The sequence below is a fragment of the Bos javanicus genome, chromosome 4 (assembly GCF_032452875.1).
Source record: "Bos javanicus breed banteng chromosome 4, ARS-OSU_banteng_1.0, whole genome shotgun sequence".
Taxonomy (NCBI): Eukaryota; Metazoa; Chordata; class Mammalia; order Artiodactyla; family Bovidae; genus Bos; species Bos javanicus.
This window is the reverse complement of record NC_083871.1, coordinates 84,550,916-84,575,469: the sequence shown is the minus strand read 5'-3', so window position 1 is coordinate 84,575,469 and position 24,554 is coordinate 84,550,916. Positions and strand designations below refer to the sequence as shown.

At 38.4% G+C, this 24,554-nt stretch overlaps 1 pseudogene; it reads right to left on the bottom strand.

Annotated features, from left to right (window-relative positions):
• Positions 1 to 9,591: 9,591 nt before the first annotated feature.
• LOC133246811 (ADP-sugar pyrophosphatase-like) lies at positions 9,592 to 10,236 on the bottom strand (annotated as a pseudogene).
• Between the last annotated feature and the right edge of the window lie 14,318 nt (positions 10,237 to 24,554).

Here is a 24,554-nt window from a genome sequence, read left to right as displayed (position 1 = left end):
TGAGTTTTCCAAATTTGCTGGCATATTGAGTGCAGCACTTTCACAGCATCATCTTTCAGGATTTGGAATAGCTCAACTGGAATTCCATCACCTCCACTAGCTTTGTTCATAGTGATGGTTTCTAAGGCCCACTTGACTTCACATTCCAGGATGTCTGGCTCTAGGTTAGTGATCACACCATCGTGATTATCTGGGTCGTGAAGATCTTTTTTGTACAGTTCTTCTGTGTATTCTTACCATCTCTTCTTAATATCTTCTACTTCTGTTAGGTCCATACCATTTCTGTCCTTTATCGAGCCCATCTTTGCATGAAATATTCCTTTGGTATCTCTGATTTTCTTGAAGAGATCCCTAGTCTTTCCCATTCTGTTGTTTTCCTCTAGTTCTTTGCATTGATCGCTGAGGAAGGCTTTCTTATTTCTCTTTGCTATTCTTTGGAACTCTGCATTCAGATGTTTATATCTTTCCTTTTCTCCTTTGCTTTTTGCTTCTCTTCTTTTCACAGCTATTTGTAAGGCCTCCCCAGACAGCCATTTTGCTTTTTTGCATTTCTTTTCCATGGGGATGGTCTTGATCCCTGTCTCCTGTACAATGTCACAAACCTCATTCCATATTTCATTAGGCACTCTATCTATCAGATCTAGGCCCTTAAATCTATTTCTCACTTCCACTGTATAATCATAAGGGATTTGATTTAGGTCATACCTGAATGGTCTAGTAGTTTTCCCTACTTTCTTCAATTTCAGTCTGAATTTGGCAATAAGGAGTTCATGTTCTGAGCCACAGTCAGCTCCTAGTCTTGTTTTTGCTGACTGTATAGAGCTTCTCCATCTTTGGCTGCAAAGAATATAATCAATCTGATTTCGGTGTTGACCATCTGGTGATGTCCATGTATAGGGTCTTCTCTTGTGTTATTGGAAGAGGGTGTTTGTTATGACCAGTGCATTTTTTTGGCAAAACTCTATTAGTCTTTGCCCTGTTTCATTTGGTATTCCAAGGCCAAATTTGCCTGTTACTCCAGGTGTTTCTTGACTTCCTACTTTTGCATTCCAGTCCCCTATAATGAAAAGGACATCTTTTTTTGGGTGTTAGTTCTAAAAGATCTTGTAGGACTTCATGGAACTGTTCAACTTCAGCTTCTTCAGCGTTACTGGTTGGGGCATAGACTTGGATTACTGTGATATTGAATGCTTTGCCTTGGAAACGAACAGAGATCATTCTGTTGTTTTTGAGATTGCATCCAAGTACTGCATTTCAGACTCTATTGTTGACCATGATGGCTACTCCATTTCTTCTGAGGGATTCCTGCCCGCAGTAGTAGATATAATGGTCATCTGAGTTAAATTCACCCATTCCAGTCCATTTCAGTTCACTGATTCCTAGAATGTAGACATTCACTCTTGCCATCTCTTCTTTGACCACTTCCAATTTGCCTTGATTCATGGACCTAACATTCCAGGTTCCTATGCAATACTGCTCTTTACAGCATTGGACCTTGCTTCTATCACCAGTCACATCCACAGCTGGGTATTGTTTTTGCTTTGGCTCCATCCCTTCATTCTTTCTGGAGTTATTTCTCCACTTATCTCCAGTAGCATATTGGGCATCTACTGACCTGGGGAGTTTCTCTTTCAGTATCCTATCATTTTGCCTTTTAATACTGTTCATGGGGTTCTCAAGACAAGAATACTGAAGTGGTTTGCCATTCCCTTCTCCAGTGGACCACATTCTGCCAGATCTCTCCACCATGACCCACCCGTCTTGGGTTGCCCCACGGGCATGGCTTAGTTCATTGAGTTAGACAAGGCCGTGGTCCTAGTGTGATTAGACTAATCAGTTTTCTGTGAGTATGGTTTCAGTTTGTTTGCCCTCTGATGCCCTCTTGCAACATCTACCGTCTTACTCAGGTTTCTCTTACCTTGGGCGTGGGGTATCTCCTCACGGCTGCTCCAGCAAAGTGCAGCCATTGCTCCTTACCTTGGACGAGGGGTATCTCCTCACTGCCACCCTTCCTGACCTTCAACGTGGGATAGCTCCTCTAGGCCCTCCTGCACCCGCGCAGTCACAGCTCCTTGGACATGGGGTTGGTCCTCCCGGCATATATATTTATTTATATATATACATATAAAATAAAATATCATACCCCATGATCAAGTGAGATTTATTCCAGGGATGCAATCAATGTGATAAACCACATTAACAAGACAAAGGATAAAAATCTCATGACCATCTTGATAGGTGAAACAAATGCCTTTAACAAAATTAACACTCATTCATGATGATAGCTTTCAATGTAGTTGGTAGATAGGGAATATATCTCAACATAATAAAGGCTTGCATGCATCTGTGCTCAGTTGCTTCAGTCATATCTGACACTTTGTGACCCTATGGACTGTAGCCCACCAAGCTCCTCTTGTCCCTCATGTCTCCTCCAAATACCGAAGTCCATCAGATTTTCCAGGCAAGAATGCTGGGGTGGGTTGCCATGCCCTCCTTCAGAGGATCTTTCCAACCCAGGAATCGAACCCCTGTCTCCTGCACCTCCTGTACTTCAGGTGGATCCTTTATAATTCAGCTACCACGGAATCCCAATAATAAAGGCCCTCTATGTCAACCTAGACAGAGTATTAAAAAGCATAGACATTCTTTTGCCAACAAAGGTCCGTCTAGTCAAAGCTATGGTTTTTCCAGTAGTCATGTATGGATGTGAGAGTTGGACTGTGAAGAAAGCTGAGTACCGAAGAATTGATGCTTTTGAACTGTGGTGTTGGAGAAGACTCTTGAGAGTCCCTTGGACTGCAAGGAGATCAAACCAGCCAATCCTAAAGGAAATCAGTTCTGAATATTCATTGGAAGGACTGATGCTGAATATGAAACTCCAATACTTTGGCCACCTGATGTTAAGAACTGACTCATTGGAAAAGACCCTGATGCTGGGAAAGATTTAAGGTGGGAGAAGAAGGGGACGACAGAGGATGAGATGGTTTGATGGTGTCACCAACTTGATGGACATGAGTTTAAGCAAGTTCTGGGAGTTGGTAATGGACAGGGAAGCCTGGCATGCTGCAGTCCATGGAGTCACAGAGTCAGGCATGACTGAGCAACTGAACTGAACTGATGTCAAATCCACAGCCAACATCTCACTCAATGGTGCAAAACTGAAAGCTTTTCCTCTAAAATCAACAACAAGGTAAGGATGATCACTCTCACCATTTCTATTTAATACAGTATTGGAAGTTTTAGTCATAGTAATTAGACAAGACAAAGTTATGAAAGGCATCTAAACTGGAAAGGAAGAAGTAAAGCTATCACTATTTGCTGATGACATAGTACTATGCATAGAACATCCTAAAGTTCTACCAAAAAATTATTAGAAATAATGCATGAAAAAAAACTGATACACTTTTAATTTTAAATCTTTATAGACCATTTTTATTTTAAAAATTTAATATGGATACTAAAATTTTATTAAGGTGTGTTTTGCTGTATATTAGTTTCACATTCTTCCTGGTATTCATTGAGCCTTTTAATTTGATAATTGGTCTTTCTTCAGAATTAGCAAGCGTTATTCTATTATTACAAATTTCTTACATCTGTCTCCTTTCTCTTTTATCTCCTCTTGTTGACTTCTATTTGATGAATTATGTGATTAAAAAAAAATTACCCTTTTTTTCCCTAACTTTCCTCAAATATATTTTTATATTGGTAAAGTTGCCCTGAGTTATGGAAGGATTCTCTGGTTCAAGTTTCTAGATTACTATTTTCTCTTCAGCATTTTCCATTCAACTGTCAGTCTCTTTCCTGCTGCTAAGTTGTGTCAGTCGTGTCCGACTCTGTGCGACCCCATAGACGGCAGCCCACCAGGCTCCCCGTCCTTGGGATTCTCCAGGCAAGAGCACTGGAGTGGGGTGCCATTGCCTTCTCCGATCAGTCTCTTTATTATTTGCTATTGGTTTTTCCTCTTCTACCTGTGTTTTAATTTCTAAGAAATCTAACAGTTTTCTTACGGATGCAACATTAAAAAAAAAAAAAACAACTTTTAAATACTGAACCAATAATTTCCTTGAGAAAATAACGTTATGTGGAAAAACACATTGATTATTAAGAACTGAAAAATTATTCCCATGGATTTATCTCAGAAGGTTAAAAATTTTTAAGCATACCACAGCCAATTAATTTTACATACCATTTCCTTTTAACATATGTAATATATAGTACATTTTAAATCTGCAATTACATATTTTATATAAAATAATCTATATGCCTTATGACCAAAATTAATTTTTTCAAAAAGAGGAAATAGAATTTTAAATTATAAGTAATGTGTCATTTAAAACCTCATAATGTCTTTGCTCTTAGTGGCTTATAAAATAGTGGTGAATCATAGATTCAGTGAAATACTACCTTCAAAGTAAATGTCACAGGAAAGGACAGTTACGTACTTAAAAATATGATGTAATGTTATTAACATTGCAATTAGAGTATGCCTAATTTATTAAGTAGTAATTTCTTGGTTCATATGCAAAGCTACTCTTGATATGCATGATCCTATATCCTTCTGGTGCTGTACTCAAATCGTGTCAAAGAGGGGCAATTTATTTATGTGTGTTCATAGAGTTAGTATTTGAATAGGCTTCAAGTGGGTTCATAGACATAGTATTAAGTTTGTATATAATCTTTTTATCCAAGTAAAATCATTAATCTCTTTATATTACTCAGAAGTCTATTAATAGGGCACAAATTTAAATAGGTGAATTCAATGCAGGAGATTCATTTTGTATGGGAGTGATACTTTAGGTGTGTGTGAGGAAAGACTGAAATCTAGAAAATCTCTTATTTTGCTTCTGTTTCAGAAGTCCATTTGAGTTTGGTTAGACAAAACACGTAATTCAATTAAATTTTAAGTGAACACTTTTACCCTACAAACAGTAAAACATTTGATCCTAAGGAGTTTTATTCTTTCCATGTTGTTCATTATCCTGGCCTGGTGTCCAGAGAAAGTGAAATCATACCTAGGCTACTTCTGTTTTTTATTTGGAAAAAAAAAATATCTGAGGCTTACTAGAGCTATAATGTTGGGGCATGAAAAATGACCACAGTTAAGTAGTCTTAGGTGCAAATTGGTGTTTGCACTGAATGTGGTAAAGTACCTGCTTTGACACAAGGAAGAATCTTTATAAGGCCCTTCTTTTTAACTATTTTCAGATTGTTGTCTAGGAAATCCTGACTGATTTAAGTCTCCCTACAGGAGCCTGAATCTGCCACTAGAAATTCATTAACAGTAGAAACTTGGTCTTGCTTTAAAGTCAATTTAGGAATCATTAACTATAGTAGACTTTGAATGTGCCCCAGTTCAGTACAGTTCAGTCACTCAGACATGTCCGACTCTTTGCAACCCCATGAATTGCAGCACGCCAGGCCTCCCTGTCCATCACCAACTCCCGGAGTTCACTCAGACTCACGTCCATTGAGTCAGTGATGCCATCCAGCCATTTCATCCTCTGTGGTCCCCTTCTGCTCCTGCCCCCAATCCCTCCCAGCATCAGGGCCTTTTCCAGTGAGTCAACTCTTCACATGAGGTGGCAAAAGTACTGGAGGTTCGGCTTCAGCATCAACCTTTCCAAAGAACACCCAGGACTTATCTCTTTTAGAATGGACTGGTTGGATCTCCTTGCAGTCCAAGGGACTCTCAAGAGTCTTCTCCAACACCACAGTTCAAAAGCATCAATTCTTTGGTGCTCAGCTTTCTTCACAGTTCAACTCTCACATCCATACATGACCGCTGGAAAAACCATAGCTTTGACTAGATGGACCTTTGTTGGCAAAGTAACGTCTGTGCTTTTGAATATGTTATCTAGGTAGGTCATAACTTTCCTTCCAAGGAGTAAGCATCTTTTAATTTCATGGCTGCAGTCACCATCTGCAGTGATTTTGGAGCCCCCCAAAAATAAAATCTGACACTGTTTTGACTGTTCCAAGGAGTAAGAGTCTTTTAATTTCATGGCTGCAATCACCATCTGCAATGATATGGAGGCCCAAAACATAAAATCTGGCACTGTTTCCCATCTATTTGCCAATATGTGATGTGACCAGATGCCATGATCTTAGTTTTCCGAATGCTGAGCTTTAAGCCAACTTTTCCACTCTCCTCTTTCAATTTCAACAAGAGGCTCTTTAGTTCCTCTTCACTTTCTGCCATAAGGGTGATGTCATCTGCATATCTGAGGTTATTGATATTTCTCCCGGCAGTCTTGGTTCCAGCTTGTGCTTCCTCCAGCCCAGCATTTCTCATGATGTACTCTGCATAAGGTTAAATAAGCAGGGTGACAATATACAGCCTTGACGTACTCCTTTTCTTATTTAGAACCAGTCTGTTGTTCCATGTCCAGTTTTAACTGTTGCTTCCTGACCTGCATATAGATTTCTCAAGAGGCAGGCCAGGTGGTCTGGTTTCCCATCTCTTTCAGAATTTTTCACAGTTTATTGAGATCCTCACAAAGGCTTTGACATAGTCAATAAACAGAAGCAGATGTTTTTCTGGAACTCTCTTGCTTTTTCGATGATCCAGCAGATGTTGGCAATTTGATCTCTGGTTCCTGTGCCTTTTCTAAAACCAGCTGGAACATCTGGAAGTTCACGGTTCACCTATTGCTGAAGCCTGGCTTGGAGAATTTTGAGCATTACTTCACTAGCGTGTGAGATCAGTGCAGTTGTGCGGTAGTTTGAGCATTCTTTCACATTGCCTTTCTTTGGGATTGGAATGAAAACTGAACTTTTCCAGTCCTGTGGCCACTGCTGAGTTTTCCAAATTTGCTGGCACATTGAGTGCAGCACTTTCACAGCATCATCTTTCAGGATTTGAAATAGCTGAACTGGAATTCCATCACCTCCACTAGCTTTGTTCATAGTGATGTTTCCTAAGGCCCACTTGACTTCACATTCCAGGATGTCTGGCTCTACATGAGTGATCACACCATTGTGATTATCTGGGTCGTGAAGCTATTTTTTGTACAGTTCTTCTGTGTATTCCTGCCACCTCTTCTTAATATCTTCTGCTTCTGTTAGGTCCATACCATTTCTGTCCTTCATAGAGCCCATCTTTGCATGAAATGTTCCCTTGGTATCTTTAATTTTCTTGAAGAGATCTCTACTCTTTCCCATTATATTGTTTTCCTCTATTTCTTTGCATTGATTGCTGAGGAAGGCTTTCTTATCTCTCCTTGCTATTCTTTGGAACTCTGCATTCAAATGGGTATATCTTTTCTTTTCTCCTTTGCTTTTCACTTCTCTTCTTTTCACAGCTATTTGTAAGACAGCCATTTTACTTTTTTGTATTTCTTTTTCTTGGGGATGGTCTTGATCCCTGTCTCCTGTACAATGTCACAAACCTCCATCCATAGTTCATCAGGCATTCTGTCTATCAGATCTAGGCCCTTAAATCTATTTCTCACTTCCACTGTATAATCATAAGGGATTTGATTTAGGTCATACCTGAATGGTCTAGTGGTTTTCCCTACTTTCTTCAATTTAAGTCTAAATTTGGCAATAAGGAGTTCATAAGGACTGATCTGAGCCACAGTCAGCTCCTGGTCTTGCTTTTGCTGACTGTATAGAGCTTCTCCATCCTTGGCTGCAAAGAATATAATCAATCTGATTTTGTTGTTGACCATCTGGTGATGTCCACGTGTAGAGTATTCTCTTGTGTTGTTGCAAGAGGGTGTTTGCTATGACCAGTGTGTTCTCTTGGCAAAACTCTATTAGCCTTTGCCCTGCGTCATTCTATACTCCAAGGCCAAATTTGCCTGTTACCCCAGGTGTTTCTTGACTTCCTACTTTTTCACTCCAGTCCTCTGTAATGAAAAGGACATCTTTTTTGGGTGTTAGGTCTAAAAGGTCTTGTAGGTATTCATAGAACCGTTCAACTTCAGCTTCTTCAGCATTATTTGTTGGGGCATAGGCTTGGATTACCGTGATATTGAATGGCTTGCCTTGGAAACGAACAAAGATCATTCTGTTGTTTTTGAGATTGCATCCAAGTACTGCATTTCAGACTCTATTGTTGACCGTTATGGCTACTCCATTTCTTCTAAGGGATTCCTGCCCACTGTAGTAGATATAATGGTCATTTGAGTTAAATTCACCCATTCCAGTCCATTTTAATTTGCTGATTCCTAGAATGTCAATGTTCACTCTTGCCATCTCCTGTTTGACCACTTCCAATTTGCCTTGATTCATGGACCTAACATTCCAGTTTCCTATGCAATATTGCTCTTTACAGCATTGGACTTTGCTTATATCACCAGTCATATCTACAACTGGGTATTGTTTTTGCTTTGGCTTCATCCCTTCATTCTTTCTGGAGTTATTTCTCCACTGGTCTCCAGTAGCATATTGGGCACTTACCAACCTGGGAAGTTCCTCTTTCAGTATCCTATCGTTTTGCCTTTTCATACTGTTCAAACCTAGTAAGACTTTAGGTGTTGCGATAGGGCATCAGAGGGCAGACACACTGAAACCATAATCACAGAAAACTAGCCAGTCTGATCACATAGACCACAGACTTGTCTAACTCAATGAAAGTAAGCCATGCTGTGTGGGGCCACCCAAGATGGACGGGTCATGGTGGAGAGGTCTGACTGAATGTGGTCCACCGGAGAAGGGAATGGCAAACCACTTCAGTATTCTTGCCTTGAGAACCCCATGGACAGTATGAACAGTATGAATGTGCCTAGAAGGTAAAATTTAATTGTTCAAAACTAGAATCCGATGGTCAATCATTATCTAAGGTTGATAGGCTGGGATACTGTGTTGGATAAACACATTAATATTAAAAGGTTTTATATGTCATTCACAAGTAGTGCTGCATGAATTAAGATGTCTTTCTCAAAAAAGTCTAAATTGTCTTCAAGGCTTCCTGCTGCAGGTAAATGTTCTATTAGATCATTGCTTATAACAAGGACAATCAATGCTTTGCCAGCATTCATACATAAGCCAATGTTTGGAATATGTGTTTACTCTTGTATAACCCTGGAAGATGTTAGTGACCTCTTTCATTCTCTCAACCTGTAGAATGTCTCTCTCTCTATGACCAGATTTCTGGGTACCTTTCCTACACTGAAGCTGAAGATATAGCCCTGTTCTTGTTCTTTATCAACTTTATTTTAGGCAGAAATTCTAAATGACTCAAGTATCTGTCAGTCCCTTCTTTTTCACTCCAGAAGCATACACTTCCTTGTCTACTAACAGCCAACATCCTTCCCATTCTTTCTGTGTTTTCAGTGCTAGCTTAGCATTGAACCAGATTCAACAAATAATTTCTCAAACATGATCTCATTATTTTGGCGTCTTCTCAGGGACTAATATTTATGTTCTGTCATTGCTTCAGCTACCACTCTACTTGAGGATCTTTGGATTTTTTTTTTCTTTCTTTTTTTTTTTTTTGCATTCTGTGTTGCTTTTATTTCATGGAAAATTATATCAAACCAACATTAAACTAAGCTGAATTCAAAGTCTGAATAAATGAGGCCTGTTGGTCTCATATACAAAAGCATATATATACAAAAACTCATATAGAAAAACTGCCCTTTGCACTTAAAATTTCAGGAAGGGAACTTCAAACAGCTTCATGTTTACATGTTTCAGCTCCAGAGCATAGGAAAGACGGTGACATTCACTGTCACATGTTTTCCAGTCACTTTAGCATCAGGTCTCTTCAAGAGGTTATTTTTTGGCAAAATATTTACTTCCACAAATTCTCCATTCCCTGGCTTTGGATTAAGTTTTACATTTTCAGCATCCTTCCCATTAATAGTTATTGTCACAATGTATATAGTACCATTGACAACCTTGGATCTATACCTACAGCTGGAGAATAGTCAGTATCACCTTTTATTGTCAGTTTCTTCCTTAAGCTCTCAAAGTGCAGGTGCTTCTGGACTTTCATTATCAGCTATGAGATCTGTGGGGAATTCTAGGCCTTAGTCTCCCACTGGCAGTCATAGATGCTTCACCATGGTATGTCGTTAATGAACAGCTCTTTGCAGCACTGGGATAACTGCCACATGATCAGCTGACTATCCTTCCCAGGTACATGTTTCAACTTTCCCAAGTTCTAATTTTAGCAATAAGACCCATGGACAGTTTCTTCAAGCTTGACCCATTTTCCTTCCGGAATTCACACCTTTGAAATAATAGACTGGCATGTTGGGACAATTTTGTTGGTGCTTAGTTTTTCATTACTAATCTAGTTAGTCTTTTCAGCCCTCAGGCAAGAAGCTCATGTCCAAGATGTGGGGTGAAGAGAAGGATATTCTTTTGGCAAAAGACTGAAAAAAGGAAGGACCATTCTGAAGCAGCACTCTCAGGGTATGCCAGTGCAACACAGCCCTTCTGAACCATTTTAAACTTCTCCAGAATGATAAACAATAATTTGTATTAAGTCACCAAATTTGCAGTCATTGGTCAGGGCAGCGATGGAAAACTAATCCAGATGGGAAAGACATTCTAAGAAGAATCTGCAAAGCGCATAGACTTGAGATATTACCTATTAGATAATGAAGGGAGGTTTGGAGTGTTTTGGAGAAGGCAATGGCATCCCACTCCAGTACTCTTGCCTGGAAACTCCCATGGATGGTGAAGCCTGGTGGGCTGCAGTCCATGCGGTCCCTGAGGGTTGGACATGACTGAGCGACTTCACTTTCACTTTTCACTTTCATGCACTGGAGAAGGAAATGGCACCCCACTCCAGTGTTCTTGCTTGGAGAATCCCAGGGACGGGGACCCTGGTGGGCTGCCATCTATGGGGTCACACAGAGTCGGACACGACTGAAGTGACTTAGCAGTAGCAGTTGGAATGTTTTGATACACAGTCTGGTAGAAGAAGGGCTGAGGAAGAGATTCATATCAATTGAGACAGGCAATGTTATTGAATCCTGGAATGTGAAGTCAAGTGGGCCTTAGGAACCATCACTACAAACAAAACTAGTGGACATGATGGAATTCCAGTCGAGCTATTTCAAATCCTGAAAGATGATGCTGTGAAAGTGCTTCACTCAATATGCCAGCAAATTTGGAAAACTCAGCAGTGGCCAAAGGGCTGGAAAAGGTCAGTTTTCATTCCAATCCAAAAGAAAGACAATGCCAAAGAATGCTCAAACTACCGCACAATTGCACTCATTTCACACACTAGTAAAATGATGCTTAAAATTCTCTAAGCCAGGCTTCAGCAATATGTGAACCGTGAACATCCAGATGTTCAAGCTGGTTTTAGAAAAGGCAGAGGAACCAGAGATCAAATTGCCAACATCTGCTGGATCATCGAAAAAGCAAGAGAGTTCCAGAAAAATATCTGCTTCTGCTTTATTGACTATGCCAAAGCCTTTAACTGTGTGGATCACAATAAACTGTGGACAATTCTGAGAGAGATGGGAATACCAGTCCACTTGACCTGCCTCTTGAGAAACCTATATGCAGGTCAGGAAGCAACAGTAAGAACTGGACATGGAACAACACACTGGTTCCAAATAGGAAAGGAGTACGTCAAGGCTGTATATTGTCACCCTGCTTATTTAACCTATACGCAGAGTACATCATGAGAAATGCTGGGCTGGAGGAAGCACAAGCTGGAATCAAGATTGCTGGGAGAAATATCAATAACCTCAGATATGCAGATGATACCACCCTTATGAAAGTGAAGAAGAACTAAAGAGCCTCTTGATGAAAGTGAAAGAGGAGAGTGAAAAAGTTGGCTTAAAGCTCAACATTCAGAAAACTAAGATCAAGGCATTCAATCCCATCACTTCATGGCAAATAGATGGAGAAACCGCGTCAGACTTTATTCTTCTGTGCTCCAAACTCACTGCAGATGGTGATTGCAGCCATGAAATTAAAAGATGCTTACTCCTCGGAAGGAAAGTTAGAACCAACTGAGACAGCATATTAAAAAGCAGAGACATTACTTTATCCACAAAGGTCCATCTAGTCAAGTCTATGGTTTTTCCAGTGGTCATGTATGGATGTGAGAGTTGGACTATAAAGAAAACTGAGCACCGAAGAATTGATGCTTTTGAACTGTGGTGTTGGAGAAGACTCTTGTGAGTCCCTTGGACTGCAAGGAGAGCCAACCAGTCCATCCTAAAGGAGATCAGTCCTGGGTGTTCATTGGGAGGACTGATGCTGAAGCTGAAACTTCAATATTTTGGCTACCTGATGCTAAGAGCTGACTCATTTGAAAACACCCTGATGCTGGGAAAGATTGAGGGCAGGAGGAGAAGGGGATGACAGAGGATGAGACGGTTGGATGGCATCACTGACTCAGTGGACATGGTTTGGGTGGACTCCGAGAGTTGGTGATGGACAGGCAGGCCTGGTGTGCTGCCATTCATGGGGTTGCAAAGAATCGGACACAACTGAGTGACTGAATTGAACTGAATGTTATTGAAAGCCAGACAAAGGTCTTCTGTATTATAAAATAATTCTAGTATTAATGAGCTGGAAACACTAGAGGTATAAGTTCAAGAGGATCTTTACATTGCATATTATTTTACTATATTCTAGCCATAGCCTTCCACAAATTCTTAAATTAGATAAGTGGAAGACTATAGGTTTCATTAAGTCTAACAGTGTTCTCTAACATGCTTTTTTCTTTGCTCATAATGATTTCTCATGTTCTCTTCTTTCATACAATAATGAGCATGAGAAATCATTATCATAAAAGTAGCAGTGTACTTTAATTTCTCCTAGGGAGCCTTACCATATGGCACCTGTCTCTGTTATTAAACTTGATCTGTTAAAAATCAGTCTTGTAAGGGCTTGTGTCATACTCATTAAAGTGTCATATTCTGTAAAGTATCTGATCCCAAAGTGACATACATCCCTTTGATAAGACAAGAAACATTTTTATGTTCTAAAACTAAGAGGTAAAATCTCAACAAATGTACAAGGAATACAATTAAATGCATTTAAAATATTAATAGTATTAAAGATCATTTTTTATGAATAATCTTTGTTTTAATAATTCATTTGTCTATAAAAATGCAACTGAGTTTAAATGAATGAAATTAGGCATCTAATTTGCTTACCTATAATTATAAAATTTTAAAAATAATTGTATCAAAGAAAATGAAAGTAAAGAGTATCGATGCTCATCAATATTGTAATAAATGAAATTAACAATTTTGAGATATTATTTTACTAAAAGTTCTAAATTAAAAAAAAAACACCTCTAATTTAGGAAATACTGCAACGAAATTTGTATACATATTCCTTACAAGAAGGATTTACTAACTATGCAGCATTTCAGCAAAACAAGATGCAATTACGCAGCAAGATTCATAAGACATCCCTCAATGATGTCATTCTATAGTATATAGTAAATAAAATTTACAAACTTTAAAGTGCTAAAAAACCATCGTGATTATATTGGTCATGAAGATCTTTTTTGCACAGTTCTTCTGTGTATTCTTACGAATTGTATTCGTAATATCTTCTGCTTCTGTTAGGTCCATACCATTTCTGTCCTTTATCAAGACCATCTTTGCATGAACTGTTCCCTTGATATCTCTAATTTTCTTGAAGAGGTCTCTAGTCTTTCCCATTCTGTTGTTTTCCTCTATTTCTTTGCATTGACTGCTGAGGAAGGCTTTCTTAACTTGGAACTCTGCATTCAGATGCTTATATCTTTCCTTTTCTCCTTTGCTTTTTGCTTCTCTTCTTTTCACAGCTATTTGTAAGGCCTCCCCAGACAGCCATTTTGCTTTTTTGCATTTCTTTTGCATGGGGATGGTCTTGATCTCTGTCTCCTGTACAATGTCACGTACCTTAGTCCATAGTTCATCAGGCCATCTGTCAGATCTAGGCCCTTAAATCTATTTCTCACTTCCACTGTATAATCATAAGGGATTTGATTTAGGTCATACCTGAATGGTCTAGTGGTTTTCCCTACTTTCTTCAATTTAAGTCTGAATTTGGCAATAAGGAGTTCATGATCTGAGCCACGGTCAGCTCCCAGTCTTATTTTTGCTGACTGTATAGAGCTTCTCCATCTTTGGCTGCAAAGAATATAATCAATCTGATTTTCATGTTGACCATCTGGAGATGGTCCATGTACACAGTCTTCTCTTGTGTTTACTCCTTGGAAGGAAAGTTATGACCAACCTAGATACCATATTCAAAAGCAGAGACATTACTTTGCCAACAAAGGTCCATCTAGTCAAGGCTATGGTTTTTCCAGTAGTCATGTATGGATGTGAAAGTTGGACTGTGAAGAAAGCTGAGCACCGAAGAATTGATGCTTTTGAACTGTGGTGTTGGAGAAGACTCTTGAGAGTCCCTTGGACTGCAAGGAGATGCAACCAGTCCATTCTGAAGGAGATCAGCCCTGGGTGTTCTTTGGAAGGAATGATGCTAAAGCTGAAACTCCAGTACTTTGGCCACCTCATGAGAAGAGTTGACTCATTGGAAAAGTCTCTGATGCTGGGAGGGATTGGGGGCAGGAGGAGAAGGGGACGACAGAGGATGAGATGGCTGGATGGCATCACCGACTTGATGGACGTGAGTCTGAGTGAACTCCAGGAGTTGGTGATGGACAGGGAGGCCTGGCGTGCTGCAATTCATGGGGTTGCAAAGAGTCGGACAAGTCTGAGTGACTGAACTGAACTGAAATGAAAGTGCTAAATCATCATATACTATCACTTTATGCTGGGATAACTGTAATTGAATTGAATCTATAGATCACATTGCAAAGAACTGACATTTTGACATTAAGTTTTCATGTATATGAATATGGACCATATCTCTATTTTGTTCTTTGATTTCCTTCATCAGAATTTCTTGATTTTCCCATTATAAATCATACACGTTTTGTCAGATTTATTCCCATGGATATCATTTTATGTGTGCTTGTGCTTAGTGGCTCAGTCGTGTCTGACTCTTTGTGATCCTGTGGATTGTAGCCCGCCAGGCTCCTCTGTCCAGTGGATTTTTCAGGCAAGAATAACGGAGTGGGTTGCCATTTTCCTCATTCTGAGGATCTTCCTGACCCAGGGTTTGAACCATAAATTCTGTGTCTCCAGCATTGCAGGTGGATTCTTTACCTGCTGAGCCATCAGGGAAGCCCATTTTTTGTGTGTACTATGGTAAACAGTTTTAATTTCAAATTCCAGTTTTTCATTTACAGTTCTGTATGTTAATCTGGTATACCGAAACCTTACTATAATTCAGAAGGTCTTTTCTTTTTTGGTTAGGTTTTTTTTTCTTTTTCTTTTTTTTTTTTTTTCAGAATTTCTGCAAAGAAAACCGTATCACCTACAAAGACAGTTTTAAGTTTTCCTTTATAATTTTAATACAGTTTAATTCCTTTTCTTATTGCATTGCCTAGAACTTCCATATGTGGAAAAGTAGTGGTAAGGTGGACATATTTGCCTTGTACCTGGTCTTTGTGGGAAAGTTTCAAGTTTCTCACCCTTAAGAATTATATTAGCTGTAAGAGTTTTTGTAGATATTTTATCAAATTGATGAAACTCTCCCTGTACACTGATTTAAAAAGGTTTTTGGTATTAATGCATTCAAATTAGAAAGGAAAACTTAAAGTTGTCTTTGCAGATGACATGGTTTTCTTTGCAGAAATAAATGTACAAAAGTTATTCCATTTTAGTGACTACATGTGTGCCCTTTTTCCTTTATTATTTTTATTATTTATGGTTTATTTTTCCCTTAAGTTATATGGTAATTTGTCTTTTTTGTGAATTTTCCCAAAAATATAATTTTCAGTATTTATATATTAGCTATTTCCCAGTCTCTACTTCATTGAATTTTGTCAACTCTTTTCTCATTTCATTCCACTTGTTTTTCTTTGTCCATCTTTTTTTTCGTGCTGACATTTCATTCATTTATATTTTTAATTTTTTTGACAAAAATTTTTAAGGCTATAAAATTTTGTCTGGTCACTTCCTTAAAATGTCTTTATATTCTGATATAGAAACCTCTATTATTTTTAACTTTAAAAAATTCATCAACTTGGTATCACATTTAACTTTTTATCCAAGAGTTTAAAAAGAAATAGAAAAGTTATAGAAATAACAGAGATATACCTGCTGTTCAACCTGGTTTTAGAAAAGGCAGAGGAACCAGAGATCAAATTGCCAACATCTGCTGGATCATCGAAAAAGCAAGAGAGTTCCAGAAAAGCATCTATTTCTGCTTTATTGACTATGCCAAAGCCTTTGACTGTGTGGATCACAATAAACTGTGGAAAATTCTGAAAGAGATGGGAATACCAGACCACCTGACTGGCCTCTTGAAAAACCTATATGCAGGTCAGGAAGCAACAGTTAGAACTGGACATGGAACAACAGACTGGTTCCAAATAGGAAAAGGAGTATGTAAAGGCTGTATATTGTCACCCTGCTTATTTAACTTATATGCAGAGTACGTCATGAGAAATGCTGGGCTGGAAGAAGCACAAGCTGGAACCAAGATTGCCGGGAGAAGTATCAATAACCTCAGATATGCAGATGACATCACTCTTATGGCAGAAAGTGAAGAGAAACTAAAAAGCCTCTTGATGAAAGTAAAAGAGGAGAGTGAAAAAGTTAGCTTAAAGCTCAACATTTAGAAAATGAAGATCATATCATCTGGTCCCATCACTTCATGGGAAATAGATGGGGAAACAGTGGAAACAGTGTCAGACTTTATTTTTTGGGCTCCAAATTCACTGCCGATGGTGATTGCAGCCATGAAATTAAAAGATGCTTGCTCCTTGGAAGGAAAGTTATGACCAACCTAGACAGTGTATTCAAAAGCAGAGACATTACTTTGCCAACAAAGATCTGTCTAGTCAAAGCTATGGTTTTTCCAGTAGTCATGTATTGATGTGAGAGTTGGACTGTGAAGAAAGCTGAGCACCGAAGAATTGATGCTTTTGAACTGTGGTGCTGGAGAAGACTCTTGAGAGTCCCTTGGACTGCAAGGAGGTTCAACCAGTCCATTCTGAAGGAGATAAGTCCTGGATGTTCTTTGGAAGGAATGATGCTAAAGCTGAAACTCCAGTACTTTGGCTACCTCATGCAAAGAGTTGACTCATTGGAAAAGACTGTGATGCTGGGAGGGATTGGGGGCAGGAGGAGGAGGGGACGACAGAGGATGAGATGGCTGGATGGTATCATCAACTCGATGGACATGAGTTTGAGTGAACTCCAGGAGTTGGTGATGGACAGGGAGGCCTGGCGTGCTGCGGTTCATGGGGTTGCAAAGAATCGGACAAGACTGAGTGACTGAACTGAACTGAACTGATAGTTTACATACAATTATGATATATTATAAATACAAAATACTTGTTAAAATCTCTAGATTAACCATAAATAGCTACAATAGGTGTATAGTATAACAGCTGTAAATAGCCTTAACTTTTCACTAGAAAACTTCATAAAACCAAATATGAAACAAACAGAGCTTCTTGACTTTTCTATTTCTACCAGATAAAGGCCAAAACACTTCAATAGTTCAGGCTATGCTGAGACAAATTAGAAAAGAAACATAAAACAGAGGTATCTATGTACAGTGCATTTCCCAGGGATGCAACAAAGTGGTCTTTCTAAAAATGATATGGCAATGGAGACAGTAAGAGCTTGTTAGCGATTCCTACAGGTCTCAAGGGGTTCAAACTCGAAACAGAACAGAACATCGTTCAGTTTATTTTCACAGAGATTCAAAAGTTTTTGCAAAACTCACTCTGGAAATCTTCAGGGAAAAACATACTTCACTACTGCTTTCTGGCAACTTTCTATATTCTCAGAATAATCCTCAAACCCATTTGGGTTGTGCGGGGAGCGTGCTCCGCCTCTGGCAAAGGTCATGAGGAAGGAGGCTTGGCATACGCAAAGGCGGGATCAAGCCTCAGGAGTCTCCCTGGAAATTCTCGAGCATATACCCCCAAAACCAGAGTCTGCCTACTTTCTGCTTTGTGCTTTCACCTACACCTCTGACTGTACGGGGGGCTGTCCCCCACTACCTCTCTGAAAAAAGTTAGCTTACAGCTCCACTTAATAATTCCTGGGTGTGACAGTGTTTAACCTACAAACTCCTTTGGAAATCCTCTAGCCTGCCTGAATAGGTTTTTCCGGCCACATGTGATTGTTCAGAGCCTCCCAACTGTGAGAGGCAGGAGATGTTCTAAACTGTCTAAACACAGATTCTTTTGACTAGTTAAAAGATTGATTAGAAATTGTATTGGTGAAGGGATTTTCACTTGTTGGGCCAATGTTTGCTGCTAAGTTTCCATATCCCTTACCTGCTGTGTCCCTGGCAGTGTATTGATTAATATAATTGGTGTAAGTAGTAGCTTTAATGTTTGTAACCTGGGACCCTTGAGTTAATTCTTTTTCTTGTTATAGCCCACCACACCTTTGCTCTGTAGGAATGCAACTTTATCTAATGCTTTTGGAGGGTGGCTCCTGACCAATCACCTTTAGAGAAAAATAAGTTTTCTGAAGAAAAGGTCTTAAATTGTTAACAGGCCTCCGGGCCAGAAGATGATGCAAATCACCTAAGCTTTTGCATATGATAAGTTTGCAGGAAGAAAGCCTGGTTTGCTGCAAGACTCTACCCCTTCCCCCATTATCCTCTGTGCATAACTTAAGGTATAAAAACTACTTTGAAAAATAAAGTGCGGGCCTTGTTCACCGAAACTTGGTCTCACCATGTCGTTCTTTCTCTTACCTTCTGGCTGAATTATTCAGCCTCTTTTCTACACTGAATTTCCTCACTGAGCTATCCTTATTTCAACTGCTTTTCTCCACTAAATTTCCTCACTGAGCTATCCTCATTCTATTACTCTTTATATCCTTAATTAACATTTAATTAAGCAATTGTTGCCTGATCTTCGCCTACCCCGTCTCTCCTTCGAATACCCTGGATCAGCCGGGGCTGGTCCCCGGCAGGGTTGTCCTAATGGCTCATGAATCTGGCAACAGTGATGGGAGTCAGACCACAAAGATAGGTGGACATGACTGGAACCATGATTATGGACAAGAGAGTCCATCAGTTTTAATTATGGTAGGGAGATCTCCTGAAGTGATGTCTGGTGTAAAGCTTGTTCTGCATATTTTTAATTCTCCTTTATGGCAAAATATGTCTTGTGTGTGCATATGCTAGTTGCTCAGTCGAGTCTGACTCTTTGTGACCCCATGGACTGTAGCTCTCCAGGCCCCACTATCCATGGAATTTTCCAGACAAGAATACTGGAGTGGATTGCCATTCCCTTCTCCAGGAGTCTTCCTAATGCAGGGATTAAACTCAGATCTCCCCATTTCAGGCACAGCCTTTACCATCTGAGTCACCAAGGAACCATTAGTATCCCTTGTCTTATTTTTGCTTTTTGTTACTTATCTACATGCAAACATCTAGTATTTTAATGACTCCTATCTTTATAGGGAGATAAAAAATATCTTTATCATTTATCCTTATATTTCTCTATTCTCTTCATTTTCCCTACATTTTCTCTCACATAAGTACTTATTCATATATAACACTGCAAAACTTTTCCCTGAGTCCATGTAATTTTCCCCCCAGTAATCGGTTAATTGATTGTGTATGCCTTCCTGGTCAAGACTCCATTTTCTCTCACCCAAATTATGATGGCAGTCTCCTAACTTGCTTTTCTGATTTTTGTTCTTCCTGTATAATCTATTTGTAACGTGGCATATGGTGTGAGAATAAACAAAGAATAAACAAACAGTCTCTCTCATTTGTTGAAATTTCTCTAATTCAATGGCTTCCAGTGTCTCCAAGAGATACAGACAAATGAATTAAAATGGCCACCAATGTCCAAAATGATTTGAGTCTTTCTTGTAGCTCCTTGACTTTTTCTCCTACCATTTCTTTCCTCTTTTGAACATTTCTCACTCCCTGGATGAAGTGCTTTAAGTATTATTTAATTATTTTTTCCTAAAGAAAATATATATTTCTTATAATAATAATGCAGACATTTAAGCAAATTTAGTGGTCCTTTTCCTTTTAATAAGTGACTGAAAATAAATAATGCAGTTTCAGAAAAAAAATGTTGAGATAAGAAATCTGTTTATGATTATGTATAGTCACTTAAAGAATAAATTTAAATTTCTGTTCCTCAGCTTATATTGTATAAGTATTACCTTCAAGTCAAAACCTACTTAATCATATTGGTCTTAAAGGATAAAGTACCAATACAAGTAGCTAAAATGAATTTTGTCAATAATTATATTTAATTTGAGCCAACTGTGTGATTTAGTACATTTTAGGTATATATAGTGTATGTTAGTCCAAATTTCTGGGCCTTTTTGAAAACATATGCAAAAATTGCCAGTAACTTAGAAACCCCTGGGACTTTGAAATTGCTTCAGAAAACACTGTTTAAGAAAAGGAAGGAAATAATATTTTAAGGAAAAAATTGATATTGAGGTTCTAAGATAGCATTATCTTATTTAATTATTCTAATAAACAAAGCAAGTGAATATTTTAATGCCATTTCCAAGGAAAGCAAGTCCCCAAAAGGCAGTATGTTTTGTTTGATCACTTACAGCAACTCTATTTTGGAACTATGTATTAGATTCATTTCCTTCTAACTGCAAAGGTTCTACTTTCTGCTGTGTTGCAACCTTGGTTTCTTAAACAATAGTTTATGTACCCTTGATATAATGACCACAAATTTGTATTTACTGGTATAAAATCTTTACATATCTGTTATCATATTATATTGATCTTGTTAAAGAGAGGTGTTTAAATATGTACTTTATGATAGATCATTTAGTAGTTGATGTGATAATTTTAGAGAAAAATGGTTTTTAAAATCTAATTTCCATAGAGTAAACATTCGTTTTGATGTACAGTGTTGTGAATTTTGAAAAACATACTCTGAAGTGTCGCTATCACCACAGTTAAGATACAGAACTGTTCTACCTTTTCAAAATATTTCATTCTGCCTCTTTATGTTTCAACCATTATCCTCACCTTCATCTCATAATAACCACTGATCTGTTTTTATATATTCTCTCTTCCTACAGCTTTTCTTTTTCCTTTTCAAGAATGTCATATAATTGGAATCATGTAAATGCAGCTTTTTAAATCTGGCCTTTTCACTTAACATATTGTAGTGGAGATTTGTGCATGCAGTTGCATGTTTCAGTAGCTTGCTCCTTTTCATTGCTGAATAAATATTTCATTTCATGGATTTATCACAGTTTATTTATTTACCCATTGAAGGATTTTTCCAGTTTTGATGATAACAAATTGAGAAACTCTGAAATTTGTGGGAAGATTTTTGTTTGAACATAAATTTCATTCCTCTTGGTTAAATATCTAAAAATGAGATTTGTGAGTGTTTTAGTAAGTGTGTGTTTCACTTTACAAGAATTCCAAGCCATTTGTAGAGTGGTTGTACTTTAAAGGTACATTTAATATCATAGTGTGGCTATATCTGTTAAATAATATAGTTCCTAATTACTAAATCTGTATTTTAGTCTATTAAGAAGACCTATGATCTAGAAAATTTTACCATTCAGCTTAAACATATTCCATGTTGCTGCTAAGTTGCTTCAGTCGTGTCCGACTCTGTGCGACCCCATGGACTGCAGCCCACCAGGCTCCTCCGTCCATGGGATTTTCCAGGCAAGAGTGCTGGAGTGGGTTGCCATTGCCTTCTGTGTTCAAACATAATAATAATGGTGACTAGAGCCAATAATCAAATTACAGGTTAGTAGTTAGACAACTTTTTTTAAAAAAATTAATGTATTCTTCAGTACTTACCTTGTTTAAATGCAGTTCAAATATTTAAATAAAAACTAATATTAAAGTATTGTGATTAAACATAAATCTTACAAGTAATTAGAGCAATTATATTAAATTTGGACTGTAGATTTTTTTTTAATTTATTTATTTTAATTGGAGGCTAATTACTTTACAATATTGTATTGGTTTTGCCATACATCAACATGAATCTGCCATGGGTGCACACGTGTTCCCCATCCTGAACCCCCCTCCCACCTCCCTCCCCGTACCATCCCTCTGGGTCATCCCAGTGCACCAGCCCCAAGCATCCTGTTTCCTGCATCGAACCTAGACTGGCGATTTGTTTCATATATGATATTATACATGTTTCAATGCCATTCTCCCAAATCATTCCACCCTCTCCCTCTCCCACAGAGTCCAAAAAACTGTTCTATACATCTATGTCTCTTTTGCTGTCTCACACACAGGGTTATCATTACCATCTTTCTAAATCCCATATATATGCATTAGTATACTGTATTGGTGTTTTTCTTTCTGGCTTACTTCACTTGAAATAAAGTGACAGTATAGAGTTTACTGTGCAGAACAAATTTAACAACACTGATTTGACAGTCTTTCAAAACTATATTTTGTTTTCAGATTTTCATTCTAAAAGCACCTTAATATTATAATTGGTTTTCTGCTAGAAAACTTCAAAACATAGAATACTAATTAAGGGGTTTAAATGGAAATATCGCAACTTCTTCAGGTGGAGTAACCATTCCCCAAGTGGATCTAAGTTAGGTATATGCTTCTGTCTCTGATAAATGATCTCCTGAGGGACTTCCCTGGTTCTCCAGTGGTTAAGAATTCTCCTGCAATACAGGGCACACAGGTTCCATCGCTGGTCCAGGAAGATCCCACATGCTGTGGAACAACTAAGCCCATGTGCTACAATGGCTGAGCCCTGTGCATCACAAGAATAGAATTCACTGCGATGAGAAGCCCACACCCCACAGCAAAGAGTAAACCCCACTGGCCACCTAGTGTAAACCTGCGTGTAGCAGTGAAAATACAGCACCGCCAAAGAATAAAGAATTAAAAAATAAAAGAGCCAAATGTTAAATTAAAAAAGAAAATCTCATGATGATCACCTGAGTGTCAGTCCTTCACTGATTCACTGTCATTTCCACATGGTATGAACAAGAAAGTCTCGCTGAATGTAAAATATATCATGAATATAATGGCCAACTCAAATGTCTTTCCACCTCCAAAACTTCCTCATAGTATTTGTGACAGTTGACCAACCACTTTGTCCTAAAATATAACAACCATTTAAGTCATTTTTCTCTGTGAACATTCCTTATACTTGATTAAATCTCTTTATCACTTTATACTTTTAGTATACTGATAAGTTTTAGCATAGATCATATTCTGTTTTCTATATACTCATAACAATTTAAAATCTTTTATTTTTTGATTTTTCTTTTGTTTTAGCATTCCGGCCTTTTGTTTGTTTGTTTGTTTATTTTTTAATTTTTTTCAGTTTTATTTATTTATTTTTTACTGTACAATATTGTATGGGTTTTGCCATATATTGACATGAATCTGCCATGGGTGTACATGTGTTCCCCATCCTGAAACCCCCTCACACCTCCCTCCCCATCCCATCCCTCTGGGTCATCCCAGTGCACCAACCCCAAGCACCCTGTATCATGCATTGAACCTGGACTGGCAATTTGTTTCACATGTGATAATTTACTTTTCAATACCATTCTCCCATATCATACCATCCTTGCCCTCTCCCACAGAGTCCAAACCCTAACCCTAGATGCCCATCAGCAGATGAATGGATAAGAAAGCTGTGGTACATATACACAATGGAGTATTACTCAGCCATTAAAAAGAATACATTTGAATCAGTTCTAATGAGGTGGATGAAACTGGAACCTATTATACAGAGTGAAGTAAGCCAGAAAGAAAAATATCAATACAGTATACTAATGCATATATATGGAATTTAGAAAGATGGTAACAATAACCCTGTGCACGAGACAGAAATAGAGACACTGATGTATAGATCAGTCTTATGGACTCTGTGGGAGAGGGAGAGGGTGGGGAGATTTGGGAGAATGGCATTGAAAATGTATAATATCATGTATGAAACGAGTCGCCAGTCCAGGTTCGATGCATGATACTGGATGCTTGGGGCTGGTGCACTGGGACGACCTAGAGGGAGGGTATGGGGAGGGAGGAGGGAGGAGGGTTCAGGATGGGGAGCATGGGTATACCTGTGGCGGATTCATTTTGATATTTGGCAAAACCAATACAATATTGTAAAGTTAAAAAAAAAAAAAAAAGACTGTTCTATACATCTGTGTCTCTTTTGCTGTCTCACTTACAGGGTTATTGTTGCCATCTTTCTAAATTCCAAATATATTCATTAGTATACTGTAGTGGTATTTTTCGTTCTGGCTTACTTCAGTCTGTATAATATGCTCCAGTTTCATCCACCTCATTAGAACTGATTCAAATGTATTCTTTCTAATGGTTGAGTAATATTCCATTGTGTATATGTACCACAGCTTTCTTATTCATTCATCTGCTAACGGACATCTAGGTGCTTCCATGTCCTGGCTATTATTAAGAGTGCTGCGATGAACATTGGGGTACATGTGTCTCTTTCAATTCTGGTTTCCCTGGTGTGTATGCCCAGCAGTGGGATTGCTGGGTCATATGGCAGTTCTATTTCCAGTTTTTTAAGGAAACTCCACATTGTTCTCCATAGTGGCTGTACCAGTTTGCATTCCCACCAA